The sequence below is a fragment of the Triturus cristatus genome, chromosome 4_2 (assembly GCF_964204655.1).
Source record: "Triturus cristatus chromosome 4_2, aTriCri1.1, whole genome shotgun sequence".
In the NCBI taxonomy this organism is placed as follows: domain Eukaryota; kingdom Metazoa; phylum Chordata; class Amphibia; order Caudata; family Salamandridae; genus Triturus; species Triturus cristatus.
The window spans coordinates 29,869,958-29,883,555 of record NC_140586.1 but is presented as its reverse complement, the minus strand read 5'-3'; the positions used below and the strand labels follow the sequence as shown (position 1 = coordinate 29,883,555).

At 46.5% G+C, this 13,598-nt stretch overlaps 1 long non-coding RNA gene across 2 annotated transcripts in view; it reads right to left on the bottom strand.

The window, feature by feature from the left end:
- Positions 1–5,041: 5,041 nt before the first annotated feature.
- LOC146832854 (uncharacterized) overlaps positions 5,042–13,598 on the bottom strand; it is a 165,819-nt gene continuing 157,262 nt past the window's right edge. The window contains exons 3-4 of one of the 2 annotated variants that reach the window (XR_014960460.1): positions 7,522–7,884; positions 7,163–7,255 (exon numbers count right to left, since the gene is read on the bottom strand). This is a non-coding gene — a long non-coding RNA (uncharacterized LOC146832854). Of the gene's footprint in view, positions 7,885–13,598 lie in introns of both variants that reach the window. The other variant, XR_014960459.1, reaches the window with a different exon arrangement.

The following is a 13,598-nucleotide window of genomic DNA, read 5'->3' as shown; positions in this document are numbered from 1 at the left end:
GTTGTGTCATGCACTGCCTAGCATGCTGTCTCCAGGGGAAATGGGTGTGTAGCCTATTTCACATGTTTCCCTGCCTGCACATCAAAATTGGAGGGACAAGTATTGTCTTGTCAGCCATACAGTGACGCAGCAAGTTGATAATGCAGGAGTCATGACAGAAATTGCCTGTGTGAATGGATGTGTGGGTCCCTGATGTTCTTCACAGGCTCATCTGTGGCCTTAGCAAGGGTTTACGTCCAGAGGGTACTGATGGAATTGTGTCTGACTCAAAATTTGCATCATGTATAGGTCAGCACTATGCTCAGGAATTTAATACCAGAGGGTGACACTCTTGGTAATTCACCTATGACACAGCAGATTGTTGTACTTTTGTACACAGCCCCTTCCATTTCCACCAGCATGTGTACTGACTCGTGTGTAGGCACTGTTTACGCTCTCAATTTGTCCCTTCATGTGACATTTCTGATGCCCCACGTTGGACCTCAGTGTGAGCCCACCTGGCCTGCACAGTCACTGCCCAATCTGACAAGGACACATCACTGAATGTACAGAGTGAAACATGTGTGTTGTTTGCTAGACTATCCATCAAAGAGCCATCTAAGCCCTGTAGATTGTACACGACAGGCCTTGTGAGAAGGGTGTGAGATTGTAAGATCATGTCCCTCAATGTGACCTCCATGACACAGTGACCCATTCACAGGACAAGGACATTGATGGCTGCACAGTGTTGGACACAGTGAATCTGCCCCAAAACATATTTTGAAATGTAATGTATGTCTTGCTCACCCTCAAACTGGATAGTAGATGTGGGCAGCCTACACATAGCTTTCTGTGCTGGCACCCACACTATCTCACGGCAGCATGACTCCACCTCCACGTGCCACCACACCACCCGGTCCAAGAAGCCCTCCGGCTTCCAAAGCCACTGATACCTCTACCTCAGCTGGGCCTCTCTCGCCCCGGTCCAGTCCTCCAACTGGCTCGACACTCAGCCACCTCCCAGTCCCACTGACAGCCCAGTCTGAATGAAAGTCCCCCTCACACACCTGTCCCTCCCACAGCGGTGCCTGGACTGCCCATTGTTATTCCCCTAACTGTGTTGCTGATCATGGCAGGGTATAGTCTCACCCATTCCCTGTGCAGGATCTAATGCCCACATGTGCCTCCTCTGCACTTTGGACTTGCCACTGACCTTGATGTGCCTTGCTGTGTTTGCCCATTACCTGTGCAGGATCTCAAGTACCTACTCTGAACCTTGGACTGGCCACTGGCCTTGATGGTCACTGCTGTTTGCCCATTCCCTGTGCAGGATCTCATGTACCTACTCTGCACCTTGGACTGGCCACTGGCCTTGCTGTTCACTGCTGTTTGCCCATTTCCTGTGCAGGATCTCATGTACCTAATCTGCACTTTGTACTGGCCACTGGCCTTGCTCTTGTCTACTTTTGGTGCCTATCAGTGTAATATGTGAATAAAGACAGTTACTCCTGTTGTCTGCTTTATCTGTGTCCTTGCTAAATAAAGGGTTTTCTGTGTGGGTATGGTTTAGTGTGACACATGCTCTGTATGCCACTTCAACATTGCCAATGGCTTGTTTCACTTTTTCAGGGTTTTGCAGAGGTGACAGGCACTTCAGTTCTTCTTGACTCTGATGCTTGGGGGTGCAATAATGGTGGTTTGTGATGAACTACTGTTATCATAATCATTCTTTGGTCAGGTTAGCTAAATTGTACACATGTCATGTTTGTATGCACTGCCAGCACAAAGTGGGATTCTATCCACAGGATGGCAGGCAGGCTGGCCAGGGCCACCATGTGTGTGTGATCTTTCTTGATGTGTGAACAGCATTGTTGGTGTATGCTCATCTTGTGATGGTCAGTCATCCTAGTCACATGGTTAATTTCAATGTGTGCACTTGGGTGGTCAAGAAAAGTGCAGTGTGAAGGAGGTGATCTTGTCAGTAGTGTTGATGTGTGTGTGCCCCTGCAATGTCAACTGCACACATGTGTCACCCAGGAGTTGAGTGCCTGTTAGTTTGATTAGTCAGCCCTGTGCTTGTGATTGTGTGCACATGTGGGAGTTGTAGGTTGTGCACTGTGCAGTGTGTTGATGTGTCCTTGCACTTCTGGGGACACCTACTTGTTGTTGGTGGCAATTGTGAGTATGCAGAGTGTGTGACTGGCAAGTCAGTGTTGTGTTTTGTTGATCAGCCATGTGTCTTGATACTGTTTGTGCTCACTGAGCAGACCTGCTCAGCCACACTAACATTGTGGGTGTGTTTTCTCATGCATTGCTGTCACTTGAGGCTTTTTTGGCTCCAGTATGGCACTTATACTGCTTGATTTAAGTGCCGCCTTTGACACGGTGTCCCATACCGTGTTACTGAAAGCCCTGCGATCATTGGGCGTTGTTGGCCCAGCCCTTAATTGGCTTGGTGACTTTCTGACTAATCGCACGTTCCAGGTTTTCTCTTCTGAGGCTGCATCCAAAACTTTACCTTCACCTTATGGAGTTCCACAGGGCTCCATTCTAAGCCCACTATTGTTTAATGTGTATGTTGAGCCTTTGGCAACGATTGCTGAAGAAGCTGGGTTGTCGATTGTTTCTTACGCCGATGACACCCAAATAATTTTTTCCTTGTCTGCGGACAGGGCATCTAAGACATCATCTCTTCAGACTGGTCTGAGGAAAATTGCTGGAAGGATGCAAGCCAATTCGCTCAAACTTAACGGCGAAAAATCTGAAGTACTGATTCTGGGAAATAACAAGGACCTTTGGGGCCCCCAGCACTGGCTGCCTGAAATGGGAATTCTCCCTCAACCCACTACTCAAGTTCGCAATCTGGATATTATCATTGACGACCAACTGTCAATGAAGCAGCAAGCAGTGAAGGTGGCATCTACTTGCTCCATTTAGTGAAAACATTCTAAGCTGGCATCGATTTATCGATGACATCTTCTTTATCTGGAGAGGTCCAGAGGAACAGCTAGATTAATTTATTCTTTGGATCAATCTCTGTGATGTTCATCTCAAATTCAGTCCCAATATTAGTAAAACTAAAATTGAATTCCTTGATATCTGGATTCAAATTGTTGATGAGAAGATTGAGGTCAGTTTGTATACTAAACCCACAGCCAAAAATACTCTCCTCCAATACTCTAGTTACCATCCTCGTAGCCAAAAGGACAACATCCCGTTCAGCCAATTTTTGTGACTGCGCAGGAATTGTACCACTATACAGAATTATGATCTGCATGCTGAACAACTTAAACAAAAATTCTGTAATAGAGGTTATCCGTTCAAATTGATTAAGGATGCCTACAAAAGAGCTAAATACTACGATAGAACAGTATTGTTACAGGATAAAGAAACTAAAACTGAAGACAAACTGGTCTGTGTTACCACCCATTCGAACATTGACCATAAGATCAGACAAATCATCAACAGTGAATGGCAAACCCTTAACTCTGATCACTGTAGAAAAGACTCTCCCTAAGCCCATCTTTGCGTAGAATAAGAATTTGAGAAACTCGTTGGTCAAATCAAAAGGATTTGTAAACAACTCTTTTGTCCAGAAATCTATTACCGGTATCAGACCCATCATGGGTACGCACAAATGTGGTTGTTCTCATGCTTGCCAGTTCGCCATTGTAACAAACAAGCTAACGTGGGATAAAAGGATTTTTACCTTCAAAGATATGACCAATTGTCGTACTCAACATGTGATCTACCTTATTCTTTGCCCCTGTGGCAAAGGTTACGTAGGCGAAACAGGTAGGGAATTTCGAGTCCGATTTAGTGAACATAAGTCGGCCATTTACAATCAACGTCCTGGGGCTCCCTTGGTTTCACATTGGATTGAAAGGAAACATACCATTTCTGATCTTCGTTGGATTATTTTGGAACATGTCTGTCCACCTAGGGATGGTAATGTTGATGCCTTAAGACGCAAAAGGGAAGTGTTTTGGATATATGTTCTTCAGATTCAGGAAAGGGGCCTGAATGAGCACCTCCCTTGGGAAAATGCAATTCTTTAAGGTCCTATAAACATAGCTTAGTACATTAGAGGGAAGCGATGTTGTAGCCCTCCTTGTATTTTAGGATCTAGTTCCGTATTTGGTCAGCATTGACATTATTCTTATATGCTGTATATCTTTATGATGTTATTATTTTATTCTATATCCTGTTGCCATTACATTTGGTATGTATATATTCTCTTTTACCTGATAAACCATCTTCAATATGGCGATCCCCTTTTGGGTTTATTTTGGGAAACACATTCAGGCCGCGGTTGTCCTCTCTCCATTTCCTTACGCTATATGCACACTCTAGACAATATTCTTTGTCCTTCTTCTATTTCCGTGTTGTACACGCACTGCCTACAGGGTATTCCTTATAAGGAAGACGCCCAGTGTATTCCCGTTCACCGTCGGGATGCGGATGCCGCCGATTTTTTAGTTCGAATACTGCTACTTTGCGGTAAGTGGAACTTTGGCCCCAGCATTTATCTTAGTTACTTTTATTTTAGCTATAACCACTTTAGTTAGTGTTTCTATTCAATAGTTGTCACTTTGTTTTTTTAGAAATAACATTGCCGTCTATCCAATTGAGGCTTGCGGATGATCCATACGTAAGGACTTATTATTCGGAACTATACGGACGCTACCTCTAATAGATCTATATCGGGCCATTTGTAAGTGAACATGGGGTTACCGGTCCGCTTTTCGATCTAGATCATATTATACCCAGTATAATAAGTTTTAACTTTGTACTTTCAGGCAGCTCTGGCAACGTGTTATCTTATAACCATATTCCGATAGAATCTTACTGGCTCTACCATCCTTATATAGGCGTATTCTCTGCCCTAATCTCCCGGCTAAAATACTGATTCAACTACTATGCTATTTAAGATTGGTAAGCGGAGGTTTGGAGTTTGATATAATGTTTTTATAATACCCTTACCTGTGGGACTTACGGTTTATTAAACTGGTTTTGATTCGATGTTCAGCGCTTATTGCCGCCATTAGTCATCCACTATGTTTTATCCCTGTACTTTCTTTTGGTAAAATTGGGGTCTCCACTAGTTTACTAGTTTCACTTTCTGTATCGGACTAGCGTTGTACGTGAGGATATTTTTTTTTTTATCCTTTGTGCAAACCGAGTTAACTACCATAGGGGAGACAACATTTACCACTCTATGCGCTCCCAACTTTTTACGACTCGTAATTAAATACTAGTAGCCCTGGTTGTCAGTGTGTAAATTATCACCAACTGTACTTTACAGTCTAGCTGTGTTTATCATCTGTTTTTAATCGTTAATCATTAATTCTTGATTTTCTTTATAGTTCTATATATATACCTTTAGAAGTCATCTCAGTCTTGGTGCCTTCATTGAAAGATTAATGTTCCAAGTAGGTGTTTGTTCAATATACTTCCCAACAGAGGTGATTGGTACCCCTTTATTTTCTTTATTTTCTTTCATTATTTTCTTTTATCTTCATTTTTGCATCTTTTTCTTTCACGACTCGGTGATTCATCCAATTTTCTTACTCTTGGATGCATCTTTTATCTTCTTTTTTGCTTCTTCTTCTTTCACGACTCGGTGATTCATCCAATTTTCTTACTCTTGGGTCAGTTTTTCAATAGCTTATATTTTCTCTATTCTATCTAGCTCCAGCCACATATTACCAAATATATAGTAAAAGTACTTACCCTGGTTTTTCTGCCCACAGACCAACGGTTGCGAATATTGAATTTATTCCAGCACCCTCACTACATGACGTTGGAAATGAATTTGTGTCTAGTACTTGTCGCCTTCTGAAAGACTTATTTTATACGCCCTGAGGAAGGAGCCTATATAGGTTATATAGGATCTCTGAAACGCGCGTTGGCGCTTGTCTTGTGTTTCATTTTATGCCTTCTTGTTCTGTATATTTTTCTGTTTAAAAACTTCTTTTGTGACTTTTGTCTTCACTGTCTTAGTTTCTTGCATTTGTATTATGTCTTGATGTTATTTATTAATGTCATTTTGGTGTGTGCTGTTGATGATATGTTCCATTTTTTTCTCATTATTGTGATTTAATATGAATTACATTTAATCTATCACACAATTTAAAATGGACATTTATATGTCTTTCAAAAAATGAAAAAATTATCTAATAAATGAAGTGATCTATTTTTGTATACCGTTGATGTGAGTTTTGCCTTATTATATGGACATAGTGCCTAATACTGAATTATATAGGTGTAGGAAGCCCTGTTGTGTTTTATGGCATCTACTTGCTTCGCCATCGTTAAATGGCTTAGAAAAATCCTCTGGATGTTGCCGAGTTCCACTCAAAGAATTGTGGTCCAGGCTCTTATTACATCCAGACTGGATTACGGCAACATCCTGTATCTAGGTGCCAATAAGCATGTGATACGCAGATTGCAAGTGGTGCAGAACGCAGCAGCCAGATTGCTCTGTCAGACCCCTAGAATGGCCTCTGTCTCAAGCTCTCTCCGTGATCTTCATTGGCTCAGGGTTGAGAATCGTGTGAAATTCAAAGCCCTAAGCTATATGTTCAAGATCAAGTCTGGTAGTGCCCCTCAGTACTTAAAGGCCATCGTCCATCCTTATATACCATCACGCTCTCTTCGCTCTTCTACTCAGGCTAAATTCTCAGTTCCTAGGATCAGACTGTCACGAACGGGCGGTCGGTCCTTCTCTTACCTGGGTCCTCTACTGTGGAACTCTCTCCCTCCACCTCTTAGGAACTAAACTGTTTTCAGTAATTTTCGCAAACACTTAAAAACCTGGTTGTTCAACCAATAAATTGCTCGCTAACACTTAATAACCTGGTTGTTTAACCAATAAATTGCTTTTTGCTCTTTTTCCCTGTCTGGCGGCACCGGGAAACCTCTTGGTAGCTGTGCGCCTTATAAGATTAAATAATAATAATAATGTCGGATTGGGAGTCATAACATCCCCTAGCTGTGCTTCTGATGCCTACCCATTGTGAGTGTGCACTCCATCTATTTGTGTATGGGGCACTCCTCACCTGTCCACTACTGAAGAACACACCACTTCAATCTCATGTCTTCCACCCCATGTGTGAATGGGCAAGCAAAGTCGTGGAGGCACCGGTTCAAGAACACAAAGGTTTTTATTAACTGCTACTACACAGCTTCTCAGAATTAGTCCTCCTGTAGTCTTCCGTCTTGCTCTCAGAGGAAGGGTATGGATTGGCTTTGTCCTCGTTCCGTAGTTTTACCACTGGAGATCATGTAAAACAAAAAGAAAAAGGATAGGGGGAATTTAGCTAATGGTTTGGCTATTACTATGAAAGTAGGGAGGGTCGTGAGAGGGAGCACCAGCACCAATCACTGCCACCAAGGACTGTAATATTCCTCTAGAGGGGGCAAGATCCCGACCGAGCTATACTCCTGAAATCCGGTTTCTTAACTCTCCCCTGGCTTGTCTGGGGACCCCGTCTCTTTAGGCCTCCCCCTCCCAAACAATCCCTGGATACGTCTATGTACCTCTGGTAGCCACGCTCCTCCAGGAACGTGGCTGGCTTGTAGGCGATGCCGAAGATGGTCCGGCTCCCTTCTTTCTCCTTTTGTGCTTCGGGTATTGGCTCTCCCGATCGCCATCTTCCTCGCGTCTTCGGCGTCCTCCTCAAGCAGTATAATGGACTCGCTGCTCTTCTCCTCATTTTCAGGTCTTGTTTGTTCTCCGGCAACCCCACTCTGCTCTTCGTCCGTCTCGCTTCCGGCTATGATGTCCTGTTCCTCCGTCCCACCGAAGACCATTGGTGCACGTGATGCAGTCACCTGGTATGGGCTGGTTTCCAGGAAATAGGGTGACTTAAAGGGGCCGCTATCGTCCTCATCCAAAGGAGACTGAAAATAAAACACAGGGGAAACATAAGGGGGAAACAGGTCATCACAGTCCTCTTCCATGTCCTGGGATGGCACAACGTGACACCATGGCTTGCCAGTGTGTGAACCTCCCCACCACTTCATAGTGTGACACTATACTGTGGGAGGCTGATCTGTGTACAGGACCAATGTGACACTCATGGCAGTTTCCCAATTGGTTATATATGATTTTCTTGAACTGCTTGGCAGTCATGATTGCTCATATGCAGTTCAACTGTTTGTGCTACACAGTCCTCTGGTCATGTTGTTTTCACCTGGGTGTCACAGACTTGTGCATCTGTGGGTGATGGGTGAGCTGTATGTGTGTTTGCTGAGGTACGTCTTCCTTTCCTGAGTGTGATGTTGTCTGTGTGCTATGGTGATTTGTGTTGTGGGGGTTCATGGTGTGGCACTTATATCTGTGTGGAACTGGTATGTTTGGTGTGCACACACTGCTTGTCGTGCATGCAGTGCTGTGAGTGTATGTTGCCTTGTAATTGCCTGGTTTGCATCCCCTGATGTCCAGCTGTGTTTGCAATGTGATGGATTGGCATGTGCATCTGTTGTGTGTTTGATGTGGATGTGTGCAGTGTTTGGCCTGTGTTGTCTCTTGCAGCTGACAGATGCTCTGAGTGTGATGTTCTATTTGCATGTCAGTGTGTGTGATTCGTTTGTGCGTTGTGATTCATTCAGATGTGTGTTTCCAGCGTAGTGTGCATTACTTTTGTGTCTGTCACATGCACTTAGGGGTATTCTTGTTCCTGGGTTTGTTTTGAGTGCATCCTTGGGGTTTTCTCCTCTTATATTTGACCTGTCACTTGTCAGGATTGTGCATGTACAAGCATGTGTTACACTATGACACCATGTTGACTTGATGGGTGGTGTGGTATGTCTGTCTGTGTTTTCTTATTGACCCATTGCTCCCAATTTGTGTGCATGATTGTTTTGAGATGATGCACTTCTTGTCTGTGTTGGGGTATGTTGTCTGTGCATTGTTCCTGAGTGATGATGTTGTGTACTCCTGTTTTGTCTGGGCTCCCATTGCCTTTCCACAGTTTTACTGCACAGGTCTGGGCTTGTTGTACTTCTGTGTATGTTGTTAGTGAGTTTTTTGTTTGGCTGTTGTTTTTGTGCCAGCATTGGTTCAGGCATCCCTGAGTGTGTGTGTGTGATGTTTGTGGATGCCCCCCAGGGAGTGTGATTGTTTGTCAGTGTATTGACTGGACATTATTGGCACCCTTCTGTGTGTTTGACACTGGTGTTGAGCACTGCAGGTGTGAGGTTGGTGGGGGGGGTATGTGTGAAGGATCCAACTTGTGTTTGACAGTCATGGAGTGTGACAATGGGCCCTGTGTGTTGTGCTGCTGACATACACCTGTCAAGTAGTTGGATACAGATGTGTGGCTGATCACTGTTTGACTTCAGAGACTTCCTTTCATCCCTGTGCCTATGCATGGGTTGTCTTGCTGTCTCCCTGAGTTGTTGCACGGAGGTGACTGTGGTTTCATTTCACTCACTATGCCAGCCATGTGTGATTTGATGGGCTAAGGGTGTTGTTATATGGTCCTTCTCTTGCATGTGATGTACACATGCTTAGTGGTTGGCTCCATTGCCTTCCACTTGTGTCCACCTTACTTTAGCTTTCCCATTTCTTGTTGTCCATTGCTGCTGACATCTGGTCTGTGTATGTGGCTGTGTGTCAGTGTGGGGTATGTCTATGTGACTTGACAGGCTGTGTGTCCAGTTGAGTAATTGCTCAGATTCTGTATGAGTGTTCATTTTGTGCTTGGACTCCGTTTTATTGACATGAGTGTAGTGTAGGTGTGGTGTGAGGGTTGCCCTGGCCCTGTGCTTCTGTGCTGTGTGTTCCTCTGCAGCCCTACCTGCTCAGACTGTCTCCCTAGTTGTTTGGTGTGTGGTGCAGGGTGTGGGTTCTCCCGGCTGGTTATTGAGCATGACGGAGCACAGGGGGGCACATAGCATGTCCCTTAATGTGTTGAGGGGGCCTAGTGTGTGGAGGGTGGAGGTGTGGCCCTATGGCTTTTGTGCACTGCCTATGCCTGGCGCTGGCCCTGCCTTCTACATTGTGCGCATGTTTTTCCGCGTCTTCACCGCTGCCGTGATGTTACTTGGACATGCCATTGATATCGGGGTTGGTGGGTGACCTGGATGCGGAGGGGTGATTTGGTAACAGGTAGGACATGGGTGGGTACACTTGTGGATGTGTTCCTGTCCCCACCAGGGTGTCTTTGTGTATAGGAACCCTATATCAGCCCATGAGTTGTGTGTTGTGGTTGTGTGCGGAGTTGTGTGATTGCGTACCTGCGGCGGCGTCTGCGACGGTGCATAACTTGCTGGTAGTGTATCAAGTACAGCACCGGGAAGACGTGTAGAGCTGGATCCATTGCGTTCGAGACCGGGTGGAAGGGACCGGGAATCTGGTTTTGCGCTCCACAGTCGTGCTTCCGCCGTCTCTGCTTGGGCGGTTTCTCTGCTGGGGTGTGACTGGCTGTTTGGGGCATCCTGATTTGTATGGCATTCGGGACGTCATTCCGCACGGTGGTGGGTCTCCATTGGCTCCCACCGCCGCGGTGGCGGGTGCATTTTGATGGCGGTCCACGTCGCACCGCGATGGCCCGGAAATGAGCTATGTTTGGCAATACTAATATGGCGGGCGTGAGGACCGCTGCTGGTGTCTGAAAAATGGCATTTTCCACCAGCACCGTGGTGGTACCTTCGCCCGTCATCCTAATGGGCCCCTAAGTGTGAGATTTCAGATGGCACAGAAATGGGGTAAACAAAAGGCATGACCCCAGGCCTCATTCCATGCACAATTTCATGTTTAGTGGAACATTTCCGTGCTGTTTTAAACAATTAGTCTACTGGTAGCAAACCTTAGCACAGGGCAATTTCAGCCATATGTGTCCTTGTATTTTAGCTGACCTACCACGAGGCTTGCATCACAAACATCTTGCATTTCCAATCTGGGGGAGGTGAGACAGAGCTAGAAAAATGCGCACTCATGGAATCACAAAAGAAAACAGGCGGAGGCTGCAGCAGCCATAGGAAGGCAGGGACCGTGACGCCAGGCTGTGCGTTTCAAAAGCAGGAGGGGGGAGGAGGCAGCTGCAGCCAAAACAGACCTCGGTCTTTGAATGCACAGCAAGGGTGGCAAGATAAGAGCAATATTCACAGCCCTGTTTACAACAGAGTCTCCAGTGGTCCAAGTTAAAGAAAGAAATAGTGCTCACAAGCTCTGAGTAACAACACATGCAACAGGGACAATCCCTGAAAATGGGAGGAGCTTTTAGCCCATATCCTGAATAGGGCATGTCTCACAAAAACTGCACAAGCGCTGCCTAGGGGACACCTAAAAAGGCGCTGAACCTAATGCTCTGCAACTAGGAGGTGGTCATAAGTGTTAGTTAATGGGGGGCTCCAGTGGTGGGAACCCTGAAGCTTGGCAGTGCTACACGGAGATTCATCAGTTTACTGCTAAAGAAATCAAAAAGGTAACAGTACCTCGAAGACGGTGAACAGTCATTTCGACTGGGGCCTCGGTTGTAAGCAACAGCCCCTCTGTATTCTCTAGGACGGTTGCAAGCCTGAGTAGCCTGTGATTGCTCCACCTAGGGGGGAGCTACGTTCCACTGCACCCCAGTTGCAGGGAAGGACTTTGTAAGCCTGTTGCATTTGCTGCATCAGTTGAGCTGTCACAATGTAGTCCTGATGCTGGCTGAATTATCAGGAAGGCAGCCAGCTTCGGCTATTTCTTCATTGCTGGCTGTTATTTGGTGCAGCCAGCTTCGGCCATTTCTTCATCGCTGACTGTTCTTTGGTGCAGCCAGCTTCGGCCATTTCTTCATCGCTGACTGTTCTTTGGTGCAGCCAGCTTCGGCCATTTCTTCATCGCTGGCTGTTCTTTGGTGCAGCCAGCTTCTGCCATTTCTTCATCGCTGGCTGTTCTTTGGCGCAGCCAGCTTCGGCCATTTCTTCATCGCTGGCTGTTCTTTGGTGCAGCCAGCTTAGGCCATTTCTTTATCGCTGCCTGTTCTTTGGTGCAGCCAGCTTCGGCCATTTCTTCATCGCTGGCTGTTCTTTGGTACAGCCAGCTTAGGCCATTTCTTCATCACCAGCTGTTCTGTGGTGCAGCCAGCTTCAGCCATTTCTTTATTGCTGACTGTTCTTTGATGCAGCCAGCTTTGGCCATTTCTTCATCGCTGCCTGTTCTTTGATTCAGCCAGCTTTGGCCATTTCTTCATCGCTGGCTGTTCTTTGGTGCAGGCAGCTTTTGCCATTTCTTCATCGCTGGCTGTTCTTTGGTGCAGCCAGCTTCGGCCATTTCTTCATTGCTGCCTGTTCTTTGGTACAGCCAGCTTCGGCCATTTCTTCATCGCTGCCTGTTCTGCGGTGCAGCCAGCTTCATCCATTTCTTCATCGCTGCCTTTTCTTTGGTGTAGCCAGCTTTGGCCATTTCTTCATCGTTGCCTGTTCTTTGGTGCAGCCAGCTTCAGCCATATCTTCATCGCTGCCTGTTCTTTGGTGCAACCAGCTTCGGCCATTTCTTCATCGCTGCCTGTTCTTTGGTGCAGCCTGCTTCGGCCATTTCTTCATCGCTGACTGTTCTTTGGTGCAGCCAGCTTCGGCCATTTCTTCATCGCTGACAGTTCTTTGGTGCAGCAAGCTTCGGCTATTTATTTCTTCATCGCTGGCTGTTCTTTGGTGCAGCAAGCTTCGGCCATTTCTTCATCGCTGGCTGTTCTTTGGTGCAGCCAGCTTCGGCCATTTCTTCATCGCTGCCTGTTCTTTGGTGCAGCCAGCTTCGGCAATTTCTTCATCGCTGCCTGTTCTTTGGTGCAGCCAGCTTCGTCCATTTCTTCATCGCTGCCTGTTCTTTGGTGCAGCCAGCTTCGGCCATTTCTTCATCGCTGCCTGTTTTTTGGTGGAGCCTGCTTCGGTCATTTCTTCATCGCTGGCTGTACTTTGGTGCAGCCAGCTTCGGCAATTTCTTCATCGCTGGCTGTTCTTTGGTACAGCCAGCTTCGGCCATTTCTTCATCGCTGCCTGTTCTGTGGTGCAGCCAGCTTCAGCCATTTCTTCATCGCTGCCTTTTCTTTGGTGCAGCCAGCTTTGGCCATTTCTTCATCGTTGCCTGTTCTTTGGTGCAGCCAGCTTCGGCCATTTCTTCATCGCTGCCTGTTCTTTGGTGCAGCCAGCTTCGGCCATTTCTTCATCGCCGCCTGTTCTTTGGTGCAGCCAGCTTCGGCCATTTCTTCATCGCCGCCTGTTCTTTGGTGCAGCCAGCTTCGGCCATTTCTTCATCGCCGCCTGTTCTTTGGTGCAGCCAGCTTCGGCCATTTCTTCATCGCCGCCTGTTCTGTGGTGCAGCCAGCTTCGGCCATTTCTTCATCGCCGCCTGTTCTGTGGTGCAGCCAGCTTCGGCCGTTTCTTCATCGCCGACTGTTCTTTGGTGCAGCCTGTCATGCCCCAGGGTCAAACACGCACGAAGGTCCAGTATATAAGGACCCTGTTTCCGTCCCTTGCGCTAGTTGCCTGACTTCCGCTTTGTAGTTTCCTGTTTCCTGTCCCGGTGTTCTGAAGTCCGCGTATGGTTTCCTGAGGTTCCATGGGGTTTCCTAGCGGCGGGTTTGTTCACGGTTGAGAAGCCGCTCAGAAAGTCAACGGACGCCGTTCTT